Raw genomic sequence first — 27,973 nt, forward strand, 5'->3', positions numbered from 1 at the left:
GGAGGAAGAAGATCCCCAATTTAAGATTAATGTTAAATAATTGTGTTGTTTAACACTTGTATTGAAATTGTTATTTTTTTCATTAAAACCTTTAAAACCTTTAAAACCAGTTTTCATTTAGTCATGGAAGTTAAAAAGCAGGCTTTTAATTGGCTATCCAATATATCATCAAAAAATAATTTACAGGTATGTAAGAAAAGGTTTGTACTGTAAAAATACTTTATTTGTTACGTTGTTAGGAGATAAAGAATTTACAAACCGCAAAGTCTCCGCAAGGTTCAGCACTTGAACAGCGTCAGTTTTTTTAAGCATTACTTAAAAATGTTTCTCATCTCACCATATCCACAGGTACAGAGTCATCATATACAATAAATCCGTGAGGTAGCATTAAAAACATTTAAAAACAGATGCATTTGTTTAAAGCAAAGCATTTATTTACTTACCAGGCTGCAGGTGAAGCAGCTCTTTGTGCCTTCTAACGTCTCATAATTAGTCCTCATTTATGTCCAAGAGACTCAATAATAATCTTTCACGTTCAATCCTTAAATCTTTCATATTTAAAAGCGTTTTTGTGCTGCTGCGCATTCATGTATCTGTTAAGCAAACCCGCGTTGTCGTCCCGTTTAGGCGCATATTACTAATGCGCTCTTTAAATAACAAAAAAACATTGCGCCATTGACTTTAGACTTTATACCAGGTTTTTGTTGGTCAGTGGCGTAGTCTATTTTAGTTGCCTCAAAATAGCAACGCACACAACAATGCGCCTGAACACACCTCGTTTTCAGACCAGAACGCCCATGGGCGCAAAAGGGGGCGCAAATGCATTTGCTATTTAAACAACGCGGCGCTAAACGTGAAAATTATAATTGTGCATGGTGGAAACTAGCAAAAGACACTTGCAAACTTTGTAGATGTTCAGTCTTGCCAGTTATAATCTACGCGTTTTAAAATAGTCTAAATGAGTACAGTAAGAAAGGGGAAATATTGGGCCAGAGGACCAGAATCACATACATTTACAAATCATAATGAATAGAATGTTCACGTGCATAAAGCCGCGCTCTGCGAATTCACAGCCAGAAGAAGCCTTAATGTGAAACAGCAAAACTGTGTAAGTAAAGTAAATAAATTACAAGAACCAAAATTAGCATTTTTGTAAAACTGAAAAAAAATTCAAATTATTTGCTTTTCAATTGTAAAATACTCGGTTTTTGCTTGCTGTGTTAACATAATTTGACAAAACTTAAAGAAATTTACAAAATGTGTAGAATGATGATGTTTATATGCATGAAGCAAAGCACTGCGATCACTGCCAAAGAAGTCTGAATGTGAAATAGCTAATTTTCGCGTTTTTTAATTTTAGTTTTAAATTTATAATAAAGGTGCAAAAATCATAAAAAAATATGAAAATACATCAGTATTTGGTTTTTTTGGGGGGGTATGATGTTCTAAATACAGTTTGAATTTAAATTTTGAAATTTAATATTGCATTTTAAAAATACAACAACCGTTTATATTTTATTTTTCATATCATGGTTTATAAAGGAAAAATGAATGGACGCAAAAGTACACGGACCGCAGTTGCTGTAGTTTCTTTCTTTTTAATCCATTTTTGAATGTCCATGGTGAAATTAGTCATTGGCATTGCAATATACAACTTTGAATTATTATGGAATGTTCGTAGCCTTCATGTTTGCTTTCACATACCATCCTTAACTAAAATATTGCTGTTTTAGCTTATTATTCACTATAGGAAGACAAAACACTACGCAAATGTGATTTTTAAATAACACATTTTATCATTAAAATCCCATTCAACATTAATGGTGATCTGAGGGGGCGGGATAGTGCCGGATAGTGCCCCCCGTGGTGCCGGCCCTCACGTTATACAGGGATTAATAAAGAAAAACATATCAATATCTTTATAGTGGCGGTACGCAAAAAAGGCGTGATCATGTGTAAAATCGTGTTTAAATAAATCATTGTTATACAGAGGCTAGTGAGAAAGGGAACAACAATAATTTATGTCAAGGCTACAATTAAATACACAGTTAAAGAAACAAAAGTGCCCTCATAAGTCTTTTTTGATCTCTGGTAAGTTTGCGATAGTGATGTCATGTGAAGGGGTGGGCCACGTGTAAAATCTTCTGATGCCGTTTTGTCCGATGCTTTGTTGTGCGAGACCTGACTCCTTTTCTTCTGATATCTGATACCTGACTCTGATAACTTTTCATCTGAGAACTTTTCGTCTGACTCCGTTTTTTCTGATAGCGTTTTTTCTGAGACCTGACTTTTTTCATCTGATGTCTGATACCTGACTCTGATAACTTTTCATCTGAGAACTTTTCGTCTGACTCCGTTTTTTCTGACAGCCGTTTTTCTGATACCTGACTCCTTTTCATCTGATGTCTGATACCTGACTCTGATAACTTTTCATCTGAGAACTTTTCGTCTGACTCCGTTTTTTTCTGATAGCGTTTTTTCTGATACCTGACTCCTTTTCATCTGATGTCTGAGAAATGACTGTGCAATTTCGTAAACTTGACCTTGTTTTTTCTGAGACCTGATGCCTTTTCATCTGATGTCTGACACCTGACTCTGACATCTGAGGATGTCCTAAAATGTACACCGTACTCTGGCTGATCCACGCGAATCAGCCGGTTAGTCAACATGATCTCACAAAGTTCCGTGGGATAGTCACGGAATTTTGTGCTCATTTTTCCGTGGCATTCTCACGGATCTCCGCATTTTTCCGTGGCCCTGATACGGACTGTCTTTTTCCGTGGCATTCTCACGGATTGGTTACTCAACTGCTTTTTCCTATTTTCAAACCATTTTCGCTTCGGTTTAGGGTTAGATTTGGTGTTTGCATTAGTATGTCACTTTAACTATTGGTTTATATAATTTTTTCTGATTTATTCTTTTATATTTTCTAAACTTTAAACAATTGTCGCCTGGTGTTGGGGTTAGAGTTGGGTTTGGGTAGGGATGTCATTTCATGTAAATCTAACCCTAAACCGAAGCGAAAATGGTAAGAAAATAGGACAAAACAGTTGAGTAACCAATCCGTGAGAATGCCACGGAAAAAGACAGTCCGTAGCAGGGCCACGGAAAAATGCGAAGATCCGTGAGAATGCCACGGAAAAATGAGCACAAAATTCCGTGACTATGCCACGGAAATTCGTGAGATCAGGTTAGTAGAGCTGTAGAGCGAGTCTCATGTCCATGGTCTGCGAGTCTGCAATGTTTACGGCTCTGAGAATCTCGAGTCGCGTGGATCAGCAGGTTACAAGTGGGTCTGTACTGAGTTTTCTTGGCAATTTAGCAATGGTAACTCAAGTGACTCAAGTGACTCACACAATCCGGATCCTTAAAAGGAATCGAGTTTGCCAGGCCTAGTGCCAGTCAGCCCCAAAATAAAATTTTTGTTTACATGCATACACGTTCGTTCTTATTATTTATCCTTATGTTAGCCTATAAAATGCAGTTTCCACACCAGGAAATAAAACGTCAAACAAAAAACGTTGGATTCGTTATCTTATTGGCTTAAAGTTCTTTCTATCATTATTATCCATGAAGTCATTGGAGGAACGAGCGAGTCAGATGACATCACGATATATGACAGTGCTGTTTGGATATTATGTGAGATACTCCCGCCTACTTTTAGAAACAAAGTTTGACCGCAGGTTTATGTGTTAAGCGGAACCTAAAGTGTAATCTCATATACAGTGTTACGACGTAAATAGTCCTCAGATATGTATATTATATTCTATTACAAGACGAAAAAATGCAAAATCTGATGTTAATAACAGACTATAAATCTATATTTCACGCATTATACAGATTTTGGACAAAAATGGTCATTGGATGTATTCTATTAGACGGTTTTCATGAGTTATTCACACATCTGAAACAGACTGGATTTGATTCGCGATCGTTATATCAACACAAAGGTAAGAAGTCCCGTTTATATTTTGCATGTTGTCATCTGGACTTCTGTCACAAAATACTACATTTATGATGCTAGATCATCTGTATCTCAAAACAGAGACCATACACTGATGCTAAACCCGTAGACCTTTTAAACGATGTATAGTAATGTTAAAATTATTAATGTTTGTAGACAGTAGGCTATATACATTAGTCAACATTTGAAGTGGATCAAAAAAGTTGATAAAACTTGTCTATTTTTTGATCCAGTTCAAATGTTGACTAGTATAGATATAGCAGCGTTAAAAAAACTAACGTCATTCTGTCCACGAGCTAGTGCACGTTGAGAGTTAAGAGCACTGCAAATATTACATTTTTTATGCTTTCTCTTAGCTTGTACACTGTTAACTTTACTCTGTTGGCATGACAAAAACCATGCTTTTATACTGTTTTTACACGAGTCAGCAGGTCCAGTGGAGAACAAAATAAAGTAAAATGATAATAAAAGTGTAAGTAAAAGGTCAAATTAAAAATTACCGTACAAATTATTAATTAATATGAAGTTAATAATACGAATAAATAATGTAAATAATAACGAGTAAACTTTTTGTCATTGTTAGCTTTGTGTTTTACAAGACAAATGAAAATCTATGCAGTTCCCTTTCAAGATAACGCACGAATAACGTGTTAAACTATCTTACCTTTGATAGCACCAAGCGATGACGTCAGAAACGGAAGGTATAAATAGGGAAGTCAAACAGAATATACTAGCTTCTTTTATTCAGCGAAGTGCTTTGTGTTGTGTATATGCTTTAGGAGAATTTACAACAAATGCATCCCTCATGTGTTGGGGAGCAGTAGTGAAAGGCCGATCATCCAGATGTGGGTGGAGCCTCATATAAATTGCCGCATAAACTGCCTAGAGATTTTAATGGTGTTTCAATTACTGAAACACTTCCTCACAGTCTAATTAGACATTGCAGAGATAGCGGGAAAGTGACCAGTTAACTCTTTCACCGCCAGCGTTTTTAAAAAAAGTTGCCAGCCAGCGCCAGCGTTTTTCATGATTTTCACCAAAGTTTAATGCCTTCCAGAAAATGTTCTTCTTTAAATATATAAACATACAATATACCAAATGAAAGAACAGACCCTCTGCTTTCAAACAAAAAAAAACCTTTCATCCTACCTTTAGTGGTTCTTTTGCAATCAGCTTTTGAATATGGGTAGGTTTTTGTAAAAACACCATATTTTGAGCAAAAAGCAGAGATAATTCAATTTTTATGACGGACTTTTGATAGAGATCAGATGCAGAGTGATCTTTAAAACAGACACGGACATGCAGCAGCTTGCCATAGGGCAATACTTCTGGTTTTAAAAAGTTGCGGAAGGGCGCCACCTGGTGGATAATAGCGGTATTGCGGAAAGACGGAAAATCTCGTCATTGGCGGGGAAGCGTTTTCTCTTAATTGACGAGATATCTCGTCAATGGCGGGGAAAGAGTTAAGAAAACTTGATATAAGATGATAAACTTGTAAAGGATACAAGTATGTATTGTATATTGCCATGCCACTCTTCTAATTACAATATGCCATCTGGAAATAACTTAGTGTATATGAATGTTTCTTATACCTAGAATTAGTGAAGAGGATTGTATGATTCTTTGGTTCATAACTTCCTATTCTGAAAGTTTAATCAGTTGTGCATAGTAACGTGCAACAACTGCATAAGTCTATTTATTATTTTTCAGGAGTGCAGTTATTTTAGGAAATATGGGAATAATTGCATTGCAGGCTGATTTAAGGGGTGCCCTATAGTTTCAGCTTGTGCTCGTAAAATTTTTATTCAGGGGCTACAGTGCTCCTAATAACAAACATGTTTGTCTGGAGCCCTGAATGACTACAGTAGACTTTGGGGGGGGGGCACCTTAAATGTGTTCACCTTATAGCACTACACTCAATCCGAGCCTGGATTCTAGCAATCTGAAAAACGCAAATGTGATCTACAAGCCCATGCAGAAGGTCCTTATCAATCTGGAACATGCTGAATTAAGATCCTTGAAGTTAAGGTTTGCTCTCTTGAGCTTCACCTTGTTTCTGGACGAGAAGCTTGGAACGTGGTGTGATCCGCTTAGTCTCTGGACAAACAGTCACACTCCTTAGCAATATGCCCAGGCTTTTGGCACCGCGGGCCTATGATTAGCCCACCGTGTGTATATATTTAATTCAATTTTATTTTAATTATATAGCGATTTTCCCATGAGCGGAGTGTTAATGTTACATATAGAAGAAAGTTCTTAGTTAAGCTAATGTCAGCTGTCTCCCAAGGGGTTAAAAAATGCGTATAAGACGTTTGAGAACCAGAATCACTTACCTGTAAGCATTTCTATCTTAGAAATTCTTCTCCTCTCCAATGGTTTAAATCTTATCTCTGCAATAGAGCCTTCAGGGTGTCGTAGAGGGGCACATTGTCCACAGCCCCCCATATGGTCACTAGGGTCCCACAGGATCGGTGCTTGGCCCACTTATTTTCTCCATCTACACAACATCAAGACCTATGATACTGTCAGGAATGGTGGAGAATAGAACCCAAGTGCAGACAGCTCTCAACTCAAAAGATTTTTATTATTGAACAAAAACTCCCTCGAGGGGGTAAACAAGGCAAGAAAGAAATAACAGGCATGACAAAACTAGACAAACTCCTGACGACGTACAAACACAATGATCCGGCAAAGACAAGAGACACAATGGCATATAAATAGGGAAACTAATTAGGGGACAATAACAAACAGGTGAGGAATCTAAGCATACATAATTAGGAAACAGGAGGGTAAGGTTAAGACTAAAGACAGGAGAGCACGTGCCACACATAACACATAGGTCACGTGACTCTCCACACAAACACAGAACACGTATACGGGGGTGTCAGGATCCTGGCACCAAACAAGACAAAATACACTTAATAACATTTGGGATCCTGACACTACCCCTCCCTTAAGGGATTCCACATGGCATCCCAACACTATACAAAACATTAAACAATAAACAAAGTCCAACGGCCAGAAGGCCGACAGTGCCCAATGTCCGGACCCCCGAAAACAAGAAGGCGGGACAGACGGTCTCCGCCCAGGAAGTGGGCCTGGAACCCAGCACCGCTCGGCCCGCCGACCCTGAACAGGACACAGGACACAGGACACGCCGTACAGGAATGCTCGCGGGGCTCACTGACCAGTGAGAATCTCGAAGCTTGCTGGCCGATCCTCTGTCGCGGGGCTCTCTGAACAGAGCTCCATCACGGCAACACTCCGACGCACAAACACTCCCACGGGATCCCCCGAACAGGAACACTCCCGCGAAGCTCGTCGACCAGTAGCCCTACCAAAGACGCCACCGATCAGGAACACACCTGCGGGGCTCACTTCACGGCCACAGGAACACAACTCCACAGACAACAGCAGGACTGGACAGACATCAGGATGAGGCAGGACTAGACGGACAGGAACACTTGACGGAGACGAACTGAACAAGGTAACAAAACCAAAACAGAGCTGTCTGCTGGGTTCAAGAATGGCCGGATCATTCTGTCAGGAATGGTGGAGAATAGAACCCAAGTGCAGACAGCTCTCAACTCAAAAGACTTTTATTACTGAACAAAAACTCCCTCGAGGGGGTAAACAAGGCAAGAAAGAAATAATAACAGGCATGACAAAACTAGACATACTCCGGCAAAGACAAGAGACAAAATGGCATATAAATAGGGAAACAAATTAGGGGACAATAACAAACAGGTGAGGAAACTAATCATACATAATTAGGAAACGGGAGGGTAAGGTTAAGTCTAAAGACAGGAGAGCACGTGCCACACATAACACATAGGTCACGTGACTCTCCACACAAACACAGAACACGTAAACGTGGGTGTCAGGATCCTGGCACCAAACAAGACAAAATACACTTAATAACATTTGGGATCCTGACAGATACAGGCACATGGCTTCTTCTACCACTGCTATGCATACAAGCCCATACTGTACCTCTTTGATCCACTCGTTTATCCCTTTTCCTGTCCAACCATTCAATTTAGGACACTTACGGTCTCTTGGAATAAATACAAATTGCTTTGGTGCAGAAACTGTGCTACTCACAGACAAGGGGACATTTGGCGCTGTTACGGTTAAATTGGACAGACCAGCCTCGACTTCCCTCTGGTCGACCCTGGCCCATTCTTGTTATAATCTCTCATTTTCAGCTGTAACATATGTCTCCATCTTTATGCAGGACCCTGATGACCATGCCATGTGTGGTGCTAACATTAGTACTTTAATTCTTGAGTAACTAACAATGCTACAGTGTCTTGGAATTAAATTACACTCAACTCTAACAAACAAACAAACAAACAAACATGTTCATTCCTACTATAAGAAGGCAGAGACATGGATAAAACAAGTACATTTTTATTCAATTGTCTTGTTTCAAACAACCTTAAATTTCAACAATCACTCCCAACTTGCATGTTGTGGACAAACAAATTCCAAAATAACATAAAAAATAAAAACACACTTGTTTGTTGTACGGTTCAAACCTAAGAGGAATTAACCCATCCCCATGAAGGCACTGCACACTACACCTTTCAATTATGTGATGTACACAGCAAGCCAAAAGAAGACGGCAATCACACTCTCATTACATACGCAAACACTGACACTTTATTTTTAATATTATATAAATATTATGTTATAATTTCACAAGTATATCTTATAGAAACCATGGTTTTATTACAGAAAAAGTAAAGCTGCTAACCTGCTCCAGAGCAGGTTATGTTCTAAGGAAGAGATTCTCAGCTCTGCCCCTCGAGATCCAGTTTCCTGCATAGTTTAGCTCCAGCCCTGATCAAACACAGCTAAGCAAGGCAATCAAGGTCTTCAGGAATACCAGAAAATTACAGGCAGGTGAATTTGATCAGGGTTAAACAAAATCTTGCAGGGCCAGAGTTGAGAACCTCTGTTCTGGTATTAGTTTGTTTTAGAGAGGTCACTGAGCATGGCGTGCCTGTCGATCCTGTGGATGTTAAAGCGTAGATTATACATGTGTTTTTTTTCACTGTGAGATGGTGATATGTATCTATGCGTTTTCTTATCCAAACGAGTATTTGTGAGAGCGTTACCATTTTTCTAATATCTCACATAGCAAACATGACAAACTGCAGGTCAGCGCTTACCACAGAACAAACTCTGTGCATTGCACTTTGCTTTTTTTGCTACTCAATATTTTTGGTGAAGCATTTTTACACTTAAAAAAATGTAGTAAATTTGAAAGCTATAAAATCGATTAGATTTCAGTAATTACATTAATTTCCTATCACAAATTAAATTGAGTAGATGGAACCAAAAATATAAAAGCAAATCAATAAAAAAATCCCAGTGAAGTCTACTAAAAAATTGAGTTGATATCATTAAAAATGTTACTTGGATGTAGCTGAAAATTTTGTGAATATTATTAAACTAAAATAAATTATTTTTATTTACTTAATGTTCTAAATTTATTTCATACTGAACCATCAATTATCAATGATAAACAAAGCAATTTGTATACGTTATTTTATTGAAAATGGCAAACATTGTACATGTTACAAAAACAATCAGCTGAATAAACTCTGAGAGGTCTCTCAAATTCACAGCATGCAGAATCACTTCTTGAACCCAGACAGGTGGACCACCAGCACCTGCAACAAAGATAACTTTATTTAAACGGCTGTCCGCTGTGACTCAAAGCGCCACTTAGTTTAACATTAAAATAACACATTTGTCTCAAATCTGTAACGATTTACAAAGGCTACGAATGCATACTTTATATCTGGAAGTAAACTTTATCTGACTAAACTCGCGCTTTTTAATGCGAACGTCCGGTGCAGTGTCAGAAACTGTGAGTTGTCCTACACGAGACGCAGCGCATCTCCACCGGTGTGCGAGACCCTTAACACAAAAAAGGAAAATAAAGCATAGGCATATGGTGTCCAGAGATAATTAATATAAATGTATATAAGCGTCTGAGCTCTGTAAAGCTCTGTTGTGTTATTCCGCTTCCATGTGAAAGGTCTAATAAGTCCGGGTGAAGCGAAACTGAGGACCGGATTTCGGATCGCCTGACTATCTGCCACTACAGATTTACACGTGTTTGTCTACACAACCACATTATGCAGTAATAAAACGATCAGAAATGATTATTTTACACACATTTCAAGTAGCACAGCTGTATTAATACTTTGGTGACCTGAATAAATACGTAAAATAAAAATATTAATGATTAATAGCAGTATGGGCACAGAAAGCTGTTATTGTACCCAGTTTACGGTATGGCTCCGAAAGTATTCAGATAAATACACCTTAAGTTGTTTACGGAAGGACACATCAAATATTTCATAAAAAAAAATGTAAATATTAATAAGCTCAACACTTACCAGGATTTTTGAGGAGTTTTGAGGTTGTTTGTCTTCCTGCAAGAGGCGCTGTTTCTTCTGCTGCTGATTAAAAAAATCGTTGGCTTTGTGATTTTTAAATTAACATCTGATTTATTTATTTATTTTTTGCCTACATTTACTCAAATAATACAATCTAATAATGTTTCACCAAAAATATTGAATAAACCATAGTTAAAGTTATGCATGAAATGTACTATTTTTTTTATTGATGTTAAATACCTATGTTAACTTGAAATGAGCAATTGTTACAGTTTTGAAAACTAAAATATATAAGTGTGACATTCTCAAATATATTGATTCAAATTTACAACAAATATTATGGATATCTATTAGAAATAATCTGTTAGTTAAATACTTATTTTATTTGATGTATACAACTAAATAATATCTGTACATTTTACACACAAATATATGTTTATTTTTTAGTCATTTATTTTGGTTTGTCTAACTCAAAAAATCAACTTAGTGACATAAAGAGATTTTATTAAGTTATTTTAATAATTTATTTTAGTGATATTTACAAAGCCACTGAATTCTTTTTTACAGTGTATGATAATAGAAAGTCTGCATATACTGTAGCATCAATGTTGCAGGTAACAACTGATTTTTGGGCCTTCATTTGTGTTCAAATCATTAAACGTATTACTGGTTCTCACTCATCAACACACATCATCACTAATGTTGAAGACAAATGGCCAGGGTCTGTACATAATGCAAGAATTTTCAGGGATGCATCAGTGCGTAACAGATTTCAAAAGGGTATGTTTTGCTTTACACAATGTTATTATTCTTTTTTTTATATTTACTCGATTGCCGACCCCTGGCCTAGAGGAACCCTCAGTGAATCTCTATCAACCAAAGAGATGGCAGAGTGCTAAGAGACATGATTAGTTAAAATCACTTCATTAATGTGCAGTTGTAATTCATTCTTTATTTATTTTAAATTTTTAGAGAAATTAGAGATTTTTATTCATGACTTTATATACAATTCCACAACAAACAACAGATTAATGTTTACGCACAATTCCTACTTAAAGGCGATACGCCAATATGTTCTTTTGAAGTTTTGGCCTTTTGATGTTCTGCCTTTCCCTCTCTATTTGAAACTGTATTACTTTTACTTATTTGGCTTAGAAGATGGAATTTATACAGCAACTAGGAAGACAAAATAATTAAAAGATTTAATTAAAAGATTTAAATATGTAATAGTGTAACATAATAATTAAATAAGGAGACAAAACTACTACTAAGTTCTTCCACTAAGATTATTTATGAGGTAAATAAATCATCATCCGCATGTAAATCTTCTGTGAAAGGACAATAATAATTTTTTACTACATATAAAAAAAGAATGCATTTCATGGTATGCATTACTCCTCTATGTGTCTCAGCATATTTTAATACAATCACAGCAGAAGTGTCTATTCATCTTCATTCTACAGTGGAAATGTGCAAGGATTTTTTTTCTCAGTTAGATCAATTAGATACTCAATGTATAAGAAATGGTTTCATTGGACGCAAGAATGTGCGCACCTGTAATCAAACTCTGAGCGATGGGTACGCACATTCTGGAGATAAGGGGAATTGTTGACACATTGGTCCACTTACATGGAAGTTGGCTTTATGTTTCTATAGCTCTAAATGGACAAACTGCTCTACATTTCTATGTTGTCTCAGATGACGGCATTTTTGCCATGTGGTGCTACCATGTGTGTTTTGTAAAAATCAAATGTTTAACTCTGGTGAGCTGGAAAATTTGCATATCTTCAAAAAAGTGTAGTGTCCCTTTAAGTGAGATTGAAGAAAGTAAATGTCATACTAACGATTATAGATGCCACATACATAATTTCCTCCATATAATATGTTAGATCCATGTTATCATAAAGATTAAATCTAGCAGTGTTATTTGTGCTTGTACTGAGTGATATTTGCTTCATATACTTTAGGCCTACATCTTTTTGTAAAATCTTAAAGCAAAAATACGTTTTGATCAGGATTTGAGGCTGATTCACGTATGCACACTCGCAGGTGATCTTTGATTTATAAAGGGAACATTGCTTACATGTGTGCATTTTTTGCTTTTGGGTGCACATAAACTTTTAGTAAGGACCCGACGCACAATTTTATAAATGAGACCCCTGACCCATACACTGTACCCAATGAGCTACCTGACCGCTACAAGTTGTTGCAGAATTTTGTGTTGAGGTCTGGATTTTATATTAGCAGGAACGTTGTGTAGTGAATGTGCTTGTGTAAACTTTTGAACTCTCTGTGTTTATGTCTTATGAACATTATACATACATTTACCATTATAAATGTAAATGTATTGTGATCATTTTTTTGGCATGATTACCATATTATGCTTTTACTTGTGACCCAATATGTAAGCCAACAATACTGCATGTAATCTCAGTCAAATAAATTTCTCTCTCACTTGCCTATTGAAAACATTCACTTGTCCCGGACAAGCGTTAATGTCGAGCCCTGAATATTATTAGCCATTTATTAGTAACAGTGTTCTAAAATCAATTCAAATCTTATATATTATGGTTTACTAATGATCAATAAATGTAAATTTCAATCAATAATTAAAAGTAAAAGATTTATTTCAGAACAGGGGGTCAATTTGTCTTTATTAGATGATATTAGTAATGTATTAGTGGCACCTAAAATAGTAATAAGCCATAATTGCTCTTAGTATTGCTTTGAATCTCGAATTTCACTATATAGCATTATATACTTTATTCAGTACACATAATTGAAACATTTGTTATTAAGTTTACTTCGTAAATATTGGCTAACATAGTCATATTATTTATTCAGATAACAATTAAATATTTTCTTACCCATAGTTAATTAGTTAATGGGTAATATAGTCTTACTATATTTTCAGTTAATCCTTAATTAATGCCTTATTAATGTGGACTAAAATAAAATTAACACTGGGCACATTCATTTGACTGCAGCTCCAGTGTAATGAAAGAGGCGGAGGGAGATGATCCAAATGCAGTCTGAGTTTATTAACCAAAAACCGAAGAAACCAGGTAGTCCAGGGAAACAAGGAACACAAGGAAAAACAGGTGTACATTACATCCAAACATTAACACATTCAACAACTGACCATGAACAAAAATTAGGCAGGGCAATATGTACTGAACAGGAACAAATAACAAAGCAGAGACAATCAATGACTATGAAAACAAACAGGCAGTGGATGGAGTATCAATAAATAACCATTGCAACAAACGAGGGAACAGAAAGGTGGTTTCTCAATACGCATTTTTTTATGCGAACTTGTGTACCTCACTCTACGTCATTATTAAACGTCAAATGCTGGTTCCAAAACTCATGAACACAAGTACAGTGAACACATGAAAGCACCTGGATGTGTCTTCTTTATATCGATAATGCCACGAATGCAGACTTCTCTGCAGCAAACGATGGGTAAGGAAGGAGTTGCTACTCATCTTGTGGTATTTGCACTTGTCCACTTGACTACTTACATCACTTCCTGTATTTTACCTAAATGTTTTAGCTACCGTAAAGGATTCCAAGCGTGCACACCAAGCGGTTGCACCAAAACGAATTATGTGTTTTTTTTATTTAGCTTACTTAAAACATATTTTAAAGTTTTTCTCTAAATAAAACAGACACAGTTTTTCTCTAAATAAAACACACTGAAATCAACCTTTGCTGAACTTAAAGATTATTATCTACACTGAAAAGTTTATTGTCTATTTAGTAGTCCCTGAAAAAACGACACAATTAATGTTGTTTCTAATTATGTGATGAAAGCAGTTGCAGATGTTTTACAAAATACATTACAATGCAGTTTGCGCCAATGAAATGTTTCTGTTTTACAACATTTTTTGTTTTACTATGATATCCTTTAATACCCATGTATTTATTAAAAGTTTCTGCATAGTCTTGTGAGGTTTGGGGAAACGTCTTTGGAAATATAGTGTAAATAATGCTCTGTTTATCATGTTGATAATGAATGTTGCTATGTTGAATTTAGTTAAAATATGCTGAGAAGGTAAAGGAACCAACCAACCAACCGGAAGATCACAGCACATATTTTTACAAAGATGCGTTCTCTGTCCTTACATCCTTACAAGTTGTTCTTCCAAGGTTGTCTGCCAAGACCGGTATCCATGAGAACACAAGTCCGATCTTTGCATTCTTGGAATTAAGAAATGGCCAAGAATGTCAGGAAAAACAGGAGGGAACATGGCAGAAACAGAACACAAATCTGAGGCCTTGTCCACACGGACACGGGTATTTTTATAACCGCGACTTTTTTTACGCAGTTCGGCCGTTCGTCCACACAGAAACGCAGTATCAGTTCACTGAAACCGAAAATTTTTGAAAACCCCTGCCAGGGTGAGGATTTGCAGTGTTGTCATGTAGACAGTGAAACCGGGGTTTTTGCTTCTGATTGGCCCACATAGCTTTACGATTAGGGTTATATCACCACCTGTTGGCATGGCATGCTCTTGACAGCACATGCTAGCATGTTTTTTTTGTTTTCATGTAGGCGGCGATTTCTTTTAAACCGAGCATGTGGGGACAGTATTTTTGTTTTGGCTTTGGTTTGTTTTCAATCAGCCCATGTGCTTTTTCTGTCCTGTCTCCAGACCCCGCCTCCTTGTAAATTGTATTTGTTAGTGTTTCATGTCACTTGTGTCTCTCTTGATTTGCTCAATTATTTAATGCTGTCCTGTGCCAACTCGTTGTGATTTCATGCTTGTTTTACTTTTAATGTGAAGAGTCAAGTCTTCTAGTCAGTTGTTCCTGTTACCTGACTTAATCAAATTTATTGTTTTGTTAGGTCAAGTCTGTTCATTGTTGTGTTTTAATTCAGTGTTGTTTTGCCCCCTGTGGGTGTTTTAGTTTTCTCTGTTTTGTTAAAATAAAAGTCCCTTTGTGTCCATTCAACCTGAATCTGGGTTCCAGTGTTTCCTGACAACTAATACACAGTATTTCTGTAACCTTCAAATCCATGTGTCCTAATAAAAATGAAGTTAAACAATTTCAACTTGATTTAAAATTTACTTGAAAGTTAGATCAACTTATCACAAGTCAATACTTAAAATAGTAGGTTAAGTTGACTTGCAAAATCAAGTTGTTTAACTTTTTTTACAGTGCAAGCTTTTATTTTGGTGCATTATTATTGTTTTTGTTTTTTTGAGCTTGTGGATTTGACAATAGTTTTTAATAAGCTCCCCATTCCAGAGGAAGTGTTGAAATATTCACGAGCCGGATACTCAGAGCACCTCCAGAGAATAAATTTATGTGTGTTATATTACTGCACCCACCACAGAGGCTAATCACACCTCGGCATTCACCAGCTAAACAGAAAGTGTTGGAAAATAGAAACTGTCTGGCTGCTGTTCATGATAATTTTGGATTCTGACTTCAAGTGCTCAGTTAATGTGTCTTGAACGCTCTGGTAAAGGGAAAAGACATACCTCACTTTATCTGACAATGCAGTGCGTTAAGTATTTTATTGACTAGGTTTACTCAAAATTTTGTTGTAATATTCTATAAAGTATAAAGTCTCTTTTGTCATCAATGAAAGATGGAAGGAAAGAAATGTTTGTTGTTAAGTTTAAATGGGTTTAAAGCTCCCGTTCTTTCTGTGTTTTTGAATCTTTGATTGTGTTTACAGTGCACAATATATGTGTTCATGTTTCATGTGTAAAAAAAACACAATATTTTTCACACAATTTACTTATCTGTATACAGCTGTTTTCACAGTTTCAAAAACAGGCTGATGTCTTCCTTGTTCTGTGAAGTCCCTCCTTCAGAAATACGTTACGAGTTCTGAATGTGTAGTTTGTTTAGTGTGTTGTTATTCGACAGCAGCTTAGCTTGCCGTCAGCTTAGCTGGTGACTGACATATTTCTGTGGGCGGAGTTTAGTAAAAAAACTGTTCTACTGATGTCATTAAAGCAGGAAGTAGAGAGCTGTAGTCCAAACCGGCCGTTCACTGTAGGCTTTGAAAGGTGAATTCTGTTAAAGAAAATATATCGCCTGGCAGTGAACTTTGAGCTTTAGCATTTTACATGCATTATTTATGCTATTATAGCAACATTACACACCAACTAAAAAATGGGATCAGAAAGAACGTGACTTTAAAATCCCCAAAACAACTCAAGGTAGCAGGTAGGCAACAACAGCAGGATTCTCTTTCATTTGGAAATCATAAACCGTAGCCCATAACTCACTTGTATGTGAGATTTCATTGATGGCACTAAAGTGTGTAGTGTAACTGTTTGAAATAATCATCTAGTTTATCTGAAGATTATTTGACTATTTATTTTAATACCATGTGAACTGTACAGGAAATCAAGTCTGTAGTTAGCATGTTACTAGTCTCAGCCTTAGACGTTGATTTGCAAAATATTAATATATATATTTATATATAGTCATAGGATTAAAAACATACAGTATAAGATATAGGCCCAGAGCCGGCGCCAGACCATAACTAACAGGGGGGCACTTGGCTTCCAACAGGGGGGCACGCAATAGAAACAATAACTTGCAAAAACAAGACATTAAAGCAACAAATACACACTCATACAACTGGTACAGACTGTCAGCTCATTTCCCGTATAAAGTGCAAAAGACCACAAACTATGCGCAAAACTACTGAACTTCGACCGCGGCGTGAGCGCAAGCTGAGCTCCGCTGCGCTCGCGCTTTGCTCGACACAACAACAAACCGACCTCACGCGGCGCAAGCCATTGCAATGAATGGGTTTCATAGCACAGCGCAATGAGCGCATCCTAGCTTTAAAAAAGCCGCTTTACCATAATCACGTCGTAATGCTGTTAACGGTCTATAGCCACACTTCACATTTAAGCTTATGTAATTTAAAACAACGCTAACTTACCTTTAAAATAGCTAAAGACAACATGTACAAACATTAAACTTCCTTAAAACAGTGTCCTGTAGATTTGTAAATTCCACCTCGACCTCTAATGTCTGAGTTTGAGCCAGTCTGTGTTTGCATGAAGATGAAGCAGGCGGTGCTGGTTCGTTCTAAATGTTCTAATATCCATATTTTACACGATCCATAAAACGCCGCGAAAAAACACGTTGCTAGTATCAAGTCACAAATATGCTTAAGCCTGATGATGCATGAGACCCGGCAATACAACCAATCAGAGAAACTGGTCTATTTTAATAAAAGAAAACCTATATCAACTATTTTTTCCTCATTTGATTACATTAAAAGTCATGAAACATTCAATGTTTTATTTATTTTAATTATTCTTGATATGTATTAAATTTATAAAAAACTTTGTAGGGGGGGCACAACAACCTGTTTGGTCGGGCACTGCCCGCGAATGCCCCCCCTTGACGCCGGCCCTGTATAGGCCTATAATTCAACAAAGTTTGCACTTTGCCCTCCCTGTTTAAAAACTGTCCATAGCTGTTAAGAGAACCGTCACATTTGAAAATTCACCAGAGTTGTTTAAAATGCTCTCTTTAAATGTTGCTGTCACATTATTACTCTGCAGTCTTTGGGACATTTAACTGCTTGGTTGTTTCATTTAAGACTCGAAAGAGTGCAAATGGCCTCTTTAAGTCTTTAAACAGTCTCATAGACACAATGGGGTGATTTCCCGGACAGGAATTAGCTTAAGCCAGGACTAGGCCTTACTTTAATTAGGAAATATAACTAGTTTTAACAAATATGCCTTCCTAAAAACATTACTTGTGTGCATTTTGAGGCAAAACAAAGGGCACTGATGTATTTTAAGATATGTCAGTGCAAGTTGTTTTCGGTTTGGACAGCTCTTACATTTATTTTAGTCTAGGACTAGTCTAATCCCTGTCTGGGAAAACGCCTCAATATCTATTGCACTGGTTTAGTAGGGGTTATTATACAGCATATTGTCATATCGTGGTGACACAATATCCATGTGCTTGGTTTTATAAGACCTGATGCGTGAATTTTTAAGCCCTGTCTGGGAAACTGGTCCTGTATGAAACAGCTTACAGTATTTGTTTGTGTATGTAATTAAAGAAAACATTTTAGGCACTAATTTGATTTCTCATCGTATAAACTTGAGTTTAGCTTGAGTTTAAAAAGCAATGCTTTCGATTTGATTTAACATGACAAGAAATTAAGGTTACAGAGATGTTCATGTGACACACAGATATTCAAGGTTTGTCAAACCAAAAATATATATAAAAAAAAAAAAACTTAAAAACAAATACAATAATGTAGTCAGTGGAATTAGATACAGTCCAGTCAATACAGATGTAATTAACTGTCGGACATAATCATGACTGCGCTTTATCGGTTTTCTTCTAACTAGCTCAATTCAATACTGATGGTGAGCACTATTCTAATTATTATTAGATTATCTTTCTATTGCTTCAGGTGTGTAAGCATATTGTTGTGATGTATGGCGTTATTTGTGTTGCCATCTGTTCGCTAGATTTTGAGGGTCAGGATGCTAGCACAGCAGAGAGCAGCATGTATCGAGTTTTGAAACAAATCTGGTTCAATCTACATTGCCCTGAAATCAAAATATTGAGCTCCACACACTGCTCTTGTGCTTTGTAAAGTTGATCCACAGTTTTAGTGGCAATTTTGATGTAACGCTCGTTCAGAAACATTTATAGTCATTTAAGGGAATAAAAATACAAAGTATCTAAAGTCCTTGCCGGATTAATCACTGAAAAGTGTACATTAAGGAAATCACTTTGAAATGGAAAATGTGTGTAATTTGTATAGAAAAGTAAAGACAAGTCTGATGGATCTTCTGCCTCTTCTGTTACTTTAAAAATCCTTTATAGTATAAAACTGTTTAAGTAGGTTGTTTACTGATGTTGAAATGCATTTTCGAATGCAATAAGTCATCTGATGACAGATGTTAGCTGTTATTGTGGTAAACCAAAAATGTTCCTTATTAATTGTTCACCTTCTGCTTTTGTTTCTAACCTTGCCTCATGTTTCAACATTCAATACCATAATTCCAGTTTTAGGCATGCGATTTTTGGCCTTATTCCAATCACTGTCAGAAAAGGGTACAAAACTGTATTTTTTCTGTCACTGGGGTGGTACCTTTACAGGTATTTAATACTAAATACAATGTTGTATCTTTTGGGGTACATTTAATTGTACATTTAAAGGTACATAACTACAAACTACAACATTTAACTACAAACCTCAAAAGGTACAGCATTTCATTGTTAATGAAAGCTAAAAAATAAACCTTTTGATGGTACCACCCCAGTGACAGAAAATGTACAGTTTTAAACCTTTTTTTCCTCACAGTGATAGATTCTGTTGCTTTTCAATCTCTAGTTTACTCATCCTTCTCAATTCGTTCTTTTCTTTAGAGAAATCAGTAGATGGGTGATGGAGGGTCTAGGTAATCTCAGTCCAGATCACTAACATGGTTCTCTGTTTGTTTCAGGGTTGAATAATGTGCAGAGTTGTATAAGAGCCTCATCGTGGCCATAGCAACAGCACAGAGCTGAGATCTATACTTCAGCCAAGTAAATGAAGCTTTTAGCTGTGGTCTGATGGGGAATGAAGCCAAATCATTCAAAATGTGATATTTTCCTGCACGCCATAACTCTCTATGTATTTATGTGCTATATGTATAACTGTGCTAAATTAAATGAATTTATTGAAGGATGAATGCACCACTTGACTGCAAAATGAATGTCTTTTTCAATCCAACAGTGAGTAGGTTATAAAATATGTAGCCTTACGTGGACAGTAGAAAGGCAGATTTTTGAGCTTTTAAAATGTAATTATTAATAACTATTTGTTTTTAATTATACATTCATTGGATAATGGGTTTCTATTGCAAAGTTTTAAGTTTGTTTTTAGTGTCCAATAGGTTTAAAAGAAAATCACATTGTATATTTTTGCAACGCCTCTCTAACCAGTCTGTCACAAATTGTCTTAAATCATGTAACTCCTGTATCTTTAAAGTCCCAATACCGTGACGGTCAAGCTGGCCAAGTGTGGTGTGATTGGTCACTCTTCTGCTGGTTTAGCTGGTGGTCATCAACATACAGGTACCAGCACCAGCATCCCATGCTGGTCATACCAGCAAGACCAGCATATGTTGTGTTTTGATGCTGGTATGCTGGTCACCACCAGCTAAACCAGCACCAAACTAACATGGACCAGCATGGGAATTATGCTGGTCTATGCTGGTTTATTCAGCCGGGTACTTTTTTACTTTATTAAAGTACATTTTAAAATCATGACTTTTACTTCTACTAAAGTAATTATTTCTTTATTTACTTGTACTTTTTCTTGAATAAAGTTTTTGGCTACTCTTTCCACCTCTGTCAGTTAAAACAATGGGTAGTAGTAGCAGCAAGCAGCAAGGATATAAGCCATGTGTTACTCCCTGTCCTCATTTCATTATGGACGAGGGATACTCACAAGCTGTGAGCTGTGTGTAAGCTTCTTGCTGGCAAGAAGAGCAACTTAACCCCCCCCCCCAATGAGAACATTATTTCTCGGGTTGGTTTTGGGATTCAGCGACAATGCAGGCAAATCTGAGTTGATCCTGATCTCTGTGTCCAGGATCAGGTTATGCCAGGTTTACACCATAAAGCACTTTCAAGAGTTTTAGGTCTGTTGGCGGAAGCTTCCTACGTTATTCCCTTTGGCATGCATGAGACCATGCGTGGTGGCTATGGAGCAAAGAGTGTTCCTTAAGGGAAAACCCATTCCATAAGACCAGGGTAATGTGCAGATTCCTGAGATTGTGCCCTCTGTGCAAACTGGTGCACCCGGTTCTCCTTTGGACTTATTGGTAATTTTTGTCGAAGCAGGGGCTAAGGCCAGGGGAATGGAGACTCCACTCAGAAGTGATGGAGGAGATTTGGGAACAGTTGGGTGTAGCGGAAGTCAACCTATTTGCGCCCTGTTGGGTCTGGATGCAATGGTACAGAAGTGGCAGAGGCAACGTCTAGATACCTTTCCCCCGATCTGCTCCCAGGAGTTCTATCGAGAGTTCACCTTGAAGGGATCAGTTAAATCTGCCATATTTTAGCAATGAAAATCATCTACATAAAAAATCTTGAGCTCAAACTTGAACTTGATTTTGAAGTAACTGTACTCTGCCTTTGTTTGTCTGCAAAAAGTGAGGCAAGAAGTCGTGTGAAGGAAAATGGCAGTAGCTTCCACATTTCAATGTTGTTTTATGGATTATAAGAAAAGGTTAGTTATGGATTTATTGGCAAACTGTTACTACTGGTTTTATGTGTGATCATGCTACTGTACATGATGGCACGGCATTCAAGTCAACTAGTGCAACTAGTGCAGACGTTAAATGACAGGCTGGTACTGAGAAAAATATGATTATGAAAAGAAACGAAAATTGTTAAGATAATTTACTTATGGCAACAAATGCAGTCCACCCTAACTCAATTTGAGCGTTCCAAAACAAAGTAAAAGCGTGTTGTTACAGTGTTCTTGGTTTTATGGGAGGCTTTTGGAAGTTGGGAAGATATTTTCAAGTTTCTTGAAAATAACAATTGAAGTAACTCAAAGATCCACATGATAAAGGATGTCTTGAATGTCCCCGAAATATCAATAATTCATTTTCGACCAAAAACAAAGTTATGGCCTTTTGCCTTTGCATGGCATCATGGTATACCAATGCACTATTTTATGCCATTTAGTAGTATTAATCCAGTAGTTAGAGTAGTATGTTCACATGTAATTTTTTAAAGAGAGGTACATTTAAAGTACCAGAGTGATGCATTTCTTTACTAAACAAATGGAGTTTGGAGCTTCATACATTGCTCACAGTTTGCTTAAGTGGCAGAGAAGAGGACCGGCTATTAGTCATTGTGCAAGCAAGCACAGATGATTACGCATCTGTCTGATGGTGAATGAGGTCATGCTGGGCAAAACAAGTAACAGGTTAAGTAACACTGACCTAAAAAGCAGAATGCATATAATGATTTTTATTGATTCTAAAAAGACATCAAACATATTGTGTTATGCATTTAATTTTTCTATGAAAACACTTATACTTCAAGTTAGTAAGAAAAGCAAATGTATAAGCTTATATACAATGCTTTTGATGTCATGTGCCTCCATCTAGGAAAGCACTTATACCTCTGGTTGGAAAAAAATAGTGTTCCATTTGAGATGATACCAGACGTTTTAAAATCCATGCACTTGATGACAGAGTACAAACTGCATAGACTGAATTGAAAAAAAAAATCATGCTGTTTGGCTACATAAAAGCTACAAATATTTGGGGGTAAATTAGATTCTGGCAAATTGATCAACAACCCTATAGTATATAAAATAAGTTATAAATAATGATCAGTTTATAAAATGAAAGCTGAAGGATTAAATAAAAATGTGATCTTACATGGACTTCAACACATTTTCCTTGCCCTTACTTAAATTCTAATACTACACAGTACTACACAGCACACAACCTTGCTGTCACAGAGTCACCAGGTTCTCAATATCGCAATGCTCACAATCACCAGAATTCTAATCACTTGCACTTGTTCTTCATTATCATCACCACCACCACATAAGGTTCACACACACAGTCACTGGCTGCGTACGAAACCGCCTACTTCCAGACTCAGGCCCGTCGCGACAAGGCAAGCAAACCAAGCAACTGCTTGGGGTCTCGAGCTGGCCTGGGGCCCCAAGACAACGACTGGTTAAGAATAAAATGCAACACACTGTGTGAGCACCCCTTTGAAAGTCAATGCAGTAAAGTGATCCCCCTCAAGGGGGCCCCCTTTCAATAGTCACTGACAGCAGCCAACCACATGATCTCTGCTGCCGGCAAAATACAAAACTTCCTCGGCAGTCATCAGCGAAATTATGCTTCAGGAAGCCAGAAAAGAAAGAGGAGAAAGGAAGAAGAGGATAAGAAAGAACAAGATAGTGGTAAGTGATAAATTACACTGGATAAAATAGCTCTACTTGTCTTGTACTTGTATAATTTTGCAGCAGGTAGGCGAGCAAAAATATGTTTATGTTAGCTACCTGCTTGATGGCAAATGCTGCTTATAACGAACAAGTGCAACTTGTGCTAGTGTCAGGATATACGGTAGTGACAGATTATGCAAATATGACATTATTTTGTAAGTTACCAATGGATCTTGAACAGTTACTTTATTCTGTGTGGCATTTTTTACACTGTTTACATTTTGAAGTACAGTATCAGGACAACCCACATGTTTTACTGGTACTGCTTATTAACTATTTAACAAGGTATTATAGTCATCTGTTGCAACTTTATAATAACCATCCAGATAATGTTTATAGACTGTTTATAAACCAACAAGTAACCCTTATCAAAGTGTTTGGAATGTCTGGTCCGTCTATCAATGTAATGTTTATAGATGTTTTAAAAAATGGTTCTTAAAGGTTTACAAAAAATTTTAATCATTACCCGATACCTAATACATTATTTGACAGATATAATGTGTTTTATAATAAACTGTTAATTTACAGCACTACTAATATTTTGTAAACATTTAATTAATAGTTAATTAATTTGTTAATAGTGATCTATTTCAATAAGCTAACAGTGAAATGGTGAAACCTACTTCACGGGTAATTTCAGAATAGTTTTTTAATTATTTTCCCAGCTACACTATCAACTTCATCCTCAACATCAACAACTTCTCAATGCTGATGTTTCCTCTAGCACAAGGTAACATAAGCTCTACACTGTTAACGATTTCCCTGTATTTTTACAGTACGGTACTGGCAGCACGGTTGCCAGTAAGTTACTGTATTTTGGTTTTACAGTACTGTACTGTAATACCATTTTACAGTACACAAACTAGTACTGTATAGTTACAAAGCAGTACTGTACTGTAATTTTACAATATTTTATTACAGTAGTCTATTTTTACAGTAATTTACTGTAATGTCTATATTGACCCATAAATACTATTTATTACTTATTACAGTTAATACAATAATATTATATAAAATAGCTAGAGATTTAGGTTTAAATCTATAGTTATTAATATGGTAAAAATGCTAAATTAAAACATAATGAATTAAAAGGCAATCCAAGCAATGTTTGTATCAAAATTTTATTAAAAAAAACATTTAATTGAAACAAACATATTTAAAACAAGATTTTAAACAATAATAAACATATAATCAAGTAACATAAAATAAAATCAACAAGTATAAACAAGTTTGGAGACCCCTGCTGTAACATATTTAACTCTGGCAAATAGAACACTGTTCCATAGTTTGAAGTTTTCAGTTTAAAGTCCATCATCGACTAAAAGGTAACATTTCACCGTGGTAAAAACAACACTGGCCCATAGTTTTAAATATTCTACTTGAATTTCATTGAACACTAAAAATAAATTAAAAATTAAACTGTGGCAGACAGACCACAGTGGCCTTTACTGAAGTCGTCCATTCGAACTCAATCAGCGACTGCATGAAGCTGTTCACAGGGGTTAATGGCCACAGCTTTTCTCTGCACCAAGTTCCTTGTCTTTTTGCTTGCTCCTTGTCTGGATGTGCACTTTTTCCCATCTTTGGAATTAATTCTATCCAGAAACCTGTTAGAAATATCATAAACATTAAGTCAACAAATATAAGATAGAAAAAGATTCTTAAAAAATTAAACTCAGCCTTGAATTTACTCCTATTCTGAAACCTTTTGCTCTTATTCTACTGTTCCACACCTAATTACATTAAAATACAGAAGATTCACTTACCGCTGAACAAACTCTTTCCTCAATGGACAGCATCCACCTGGATCATGTCATGATTGAATGTCCTGAACAGAAAGTACAATTGTTACTGATTTGGACACAACTTTTTATTCTGAAAACAAAATCTTTTGTCAATAAAGTCCAGGGACACCTCTGCTAAATAAATACAATTATTAAATTAAATTTCTTATAACCAAAGTCTGAATATTTCTGTTTGTATATTTCTACATGGCAAACTAAGACAATTGTGTACATGTTGTGTATGGTCGTGTTACAGTGTTGTGTGTGAATGAGTGAATGAGTGTATACATGGGTATTTAAAGAAACTGTAGTGGTAAAGTGGCTGTAGTGGTAAAGTGCAAACTTACCAAACATAATGTGCTTGGTGTGTGTCTGGTATCACCCGTTGTGCCTCCACATCTGCCTTAACTCCTATAAAAGTGCAAGGACACTCATGTAAACTACAAATAAAAAGTCAGCCACATTCCTGTGTAATTTTGCATGTGACGTGAAAGCATTTAATATTGCAGTCGAAAAAATACATGACTTGTAACTGTACATCATGTACTTGCCTGGTGCCTTTAAAGATGATCCATCTTACCCAATCCAGCTTACAAGCAATGGTAAGACTGTAAAAAAGACAAATGTTACAAAATCTGTTAGCCATAGAAATAAGTAGACATTGTGAAGGAAATGGTAAAAGAAAATTTAGTAACACTTTACTATAAGAGTTTATTCCTTAACATTTGGTAATGCCTTAGCTAATATGAACTAACAATGAACAATATATTTTACAACATTAATAATATTTGATAATGTTCATTGTGCAGAGACAAAGTGATTGATTTAAAAATGTATTAAGTGTTTAAATCTAATATCATGCTATGCTAACAAATAAAACATTACTGTAAGTGTTAAGTCAGTTGTAAAACAAATATATATATATATATATATTAGTTGTTATATTATATATTATATATAAATATCTAAATAAGTCTTTTTTTAATTATAACATCTTGTCTACAGAAAATCTCTGAAAATGTCTCGTTTAGTGCAGAAAATAGCGATTTATAGTGATAAGGTAAAAAGACTGTCCCTTTAATGTTTTACCCGGACCGGCTGCGGTGTAACACTATGTCACGCAAAGTTTTTTAACAAGTAGCTAGCTGCTCACTTTAAAGATAAACATGATCGCCTAAATCTGAGCAATCCTGGTGATGCCAGTTTCCTACACGATGTTATAATGGACTACCGTATTTTACATCCAGAGATGAAGGATCAGATGACAGAGACGAGAAGACAAAGGTACGTAAATGCGGAGCCCATTCTCTTTTCGTGCATTGATTTGATGTGTTTTGGAAACTTATATACAGCGTGTAATGCATCTGAAGTGGTGGAAACAATATGCCATAAAAATGTATTGGACAACTTACTGGACGTGTAAAACGCTTTAGAGAAGATATTCTCTGCTTTTGATGATATACCGTAATATAATAACAACAACAATACGCGCGGCAATCCCTTTCGTTCATCTGATATTAAGATGAGCCCAGGTCTGAATGATATTTGGTAACGTTAGAAGTTAAAGCTGCGATGAGTTCGATGCATGTATCCAGTTATGAGGTTTCTTGTTTTCACTTCTGTGGAGGAGTTCAGTACTACAGTATGCTGTGTACGGTGTGACAAGTCCTGACTGTTTACAACCACGAGTCAGCCTTGCCAAACAGTCGAACTTAATACTTTTCTCTGACGCTAACTGAACGGATGAAACGCCGAGATAAACGACCATTATGCTGGGACCGCAAGACCGCGCTGGCGGGTTGTCTTTGTCCATTTCGTTAAAAATAGTTTCATTGTCACCACACTTTCAACACAATATAAACTCACCAAAACCCTCATAATTTAGTTAAAACAACCCTATATTCATTAAAAAAAAAGGTGTAAAGCGAGTTAAAGCAGCGGTAGACATCTGTGTGTAACGTTAGCTTACTTTCTGAGGGAGATTGAAACTTTGTTGGCGACCGTTTTTCTCTCTCATTGCACGTTTAAAACAATATTGTGACAAACTATTGACAACATTCTTAAACTAAAAATTAAGTTTTCATGAAACAGAAATATTTCAAACTTACCGAACTGCCAGAAATCAATCGTCCTCCTTCAGCTGCAGCCAGGAGTTGTGCTCTCTCTCCCTCTGTGTGATTTGACGTTGGCGCACTTTCTCTGATTATTGCAAGTCCACCTGGCACATTACAGCAATGGCTACAGCAAGGTTACATCAAGACCAAAATATACTGTAAAATTTTCCCGCTCAAACAAATTTACCCAGAATGCATTATGAACTGCAGTACTGTACTGTAATGTACACATACAGTATAGTACTGTGGATTTTTACAGTAATGTACTGCTAAATCTACAGCGACATCTAACAGTGTATAATTATAGCTGATACTGTATATTGCACAACCCAGAGTTTAAACTGATAAGTGTGTGCTGTCATATTGTTAGAAAAAATACAGTGCAAATCACTATTGAATTCCCACCAAACTGTATAAATACCAGTCACTTTTGCCCATGGACATTTCAGAATTTTTAATATACAGCAGTGCCTGTCAAATTTCTAGGTGTCAGACACTCAGTGACGTACCTGAACAGATGGATTATATTAATAAAAACATTATTTACTGTGTGGATATGCTGCCATGCGTGCGTGTGTGTATGGGGGGGTGTCCTCATGTCCATTTTGCTTGGGGCTCCCAAATTCCTTCAAATGGCCCTGTCCATACTATATTGTAGGCTAAAAGCAGTAGTAGTATGTCTGAATCCTCGGCAGGGGCGCCGTTAGGGGGGG

General features: G+C 36.5%; 1 long non-coding RNA gene across 1 annotated transcript; it reads right to left on the reverse strand.

Moving 5' to 3' along the window:
- Nucleotides 1-24,167: 24,167 nt before the first annotated feature.
- On the reverse strand, nt 24,168-27,546 carry LOC135720500 (uncharacterized). Its single transcript, XR_010521298.2, has 5 exons — nt 27,255-27,546; nt 25,698-25,754; nt 25,494-25,557; nt 25,129-25,190; nt 24,168-24,969 (listed from the first exon to the last, which is right to left on the reverse strand). It is a non-coding gene; the product is annotated as an uncharacterized lncRNA (long non-coding RNA).
- Nucleotides 27,547-27,973: the final 427 nt, after the last annotated feature.

Source organism: Paramisgurnus dabryanus, chromosome 1, assembly GCF_030506205.2.
Source record: "Paramisgurnus dabryanus chromosome 1, PD_genome_1.1, whole genome shotgun sequence".
Taxonomy (NCBI): domain Eukaryota; kingdom Metazoa; phylum Chordata; class Actinopteri; order Cypriniformes; family Cobitidae; genus Paramisgurnus; species Paramisgurnus dabryanus.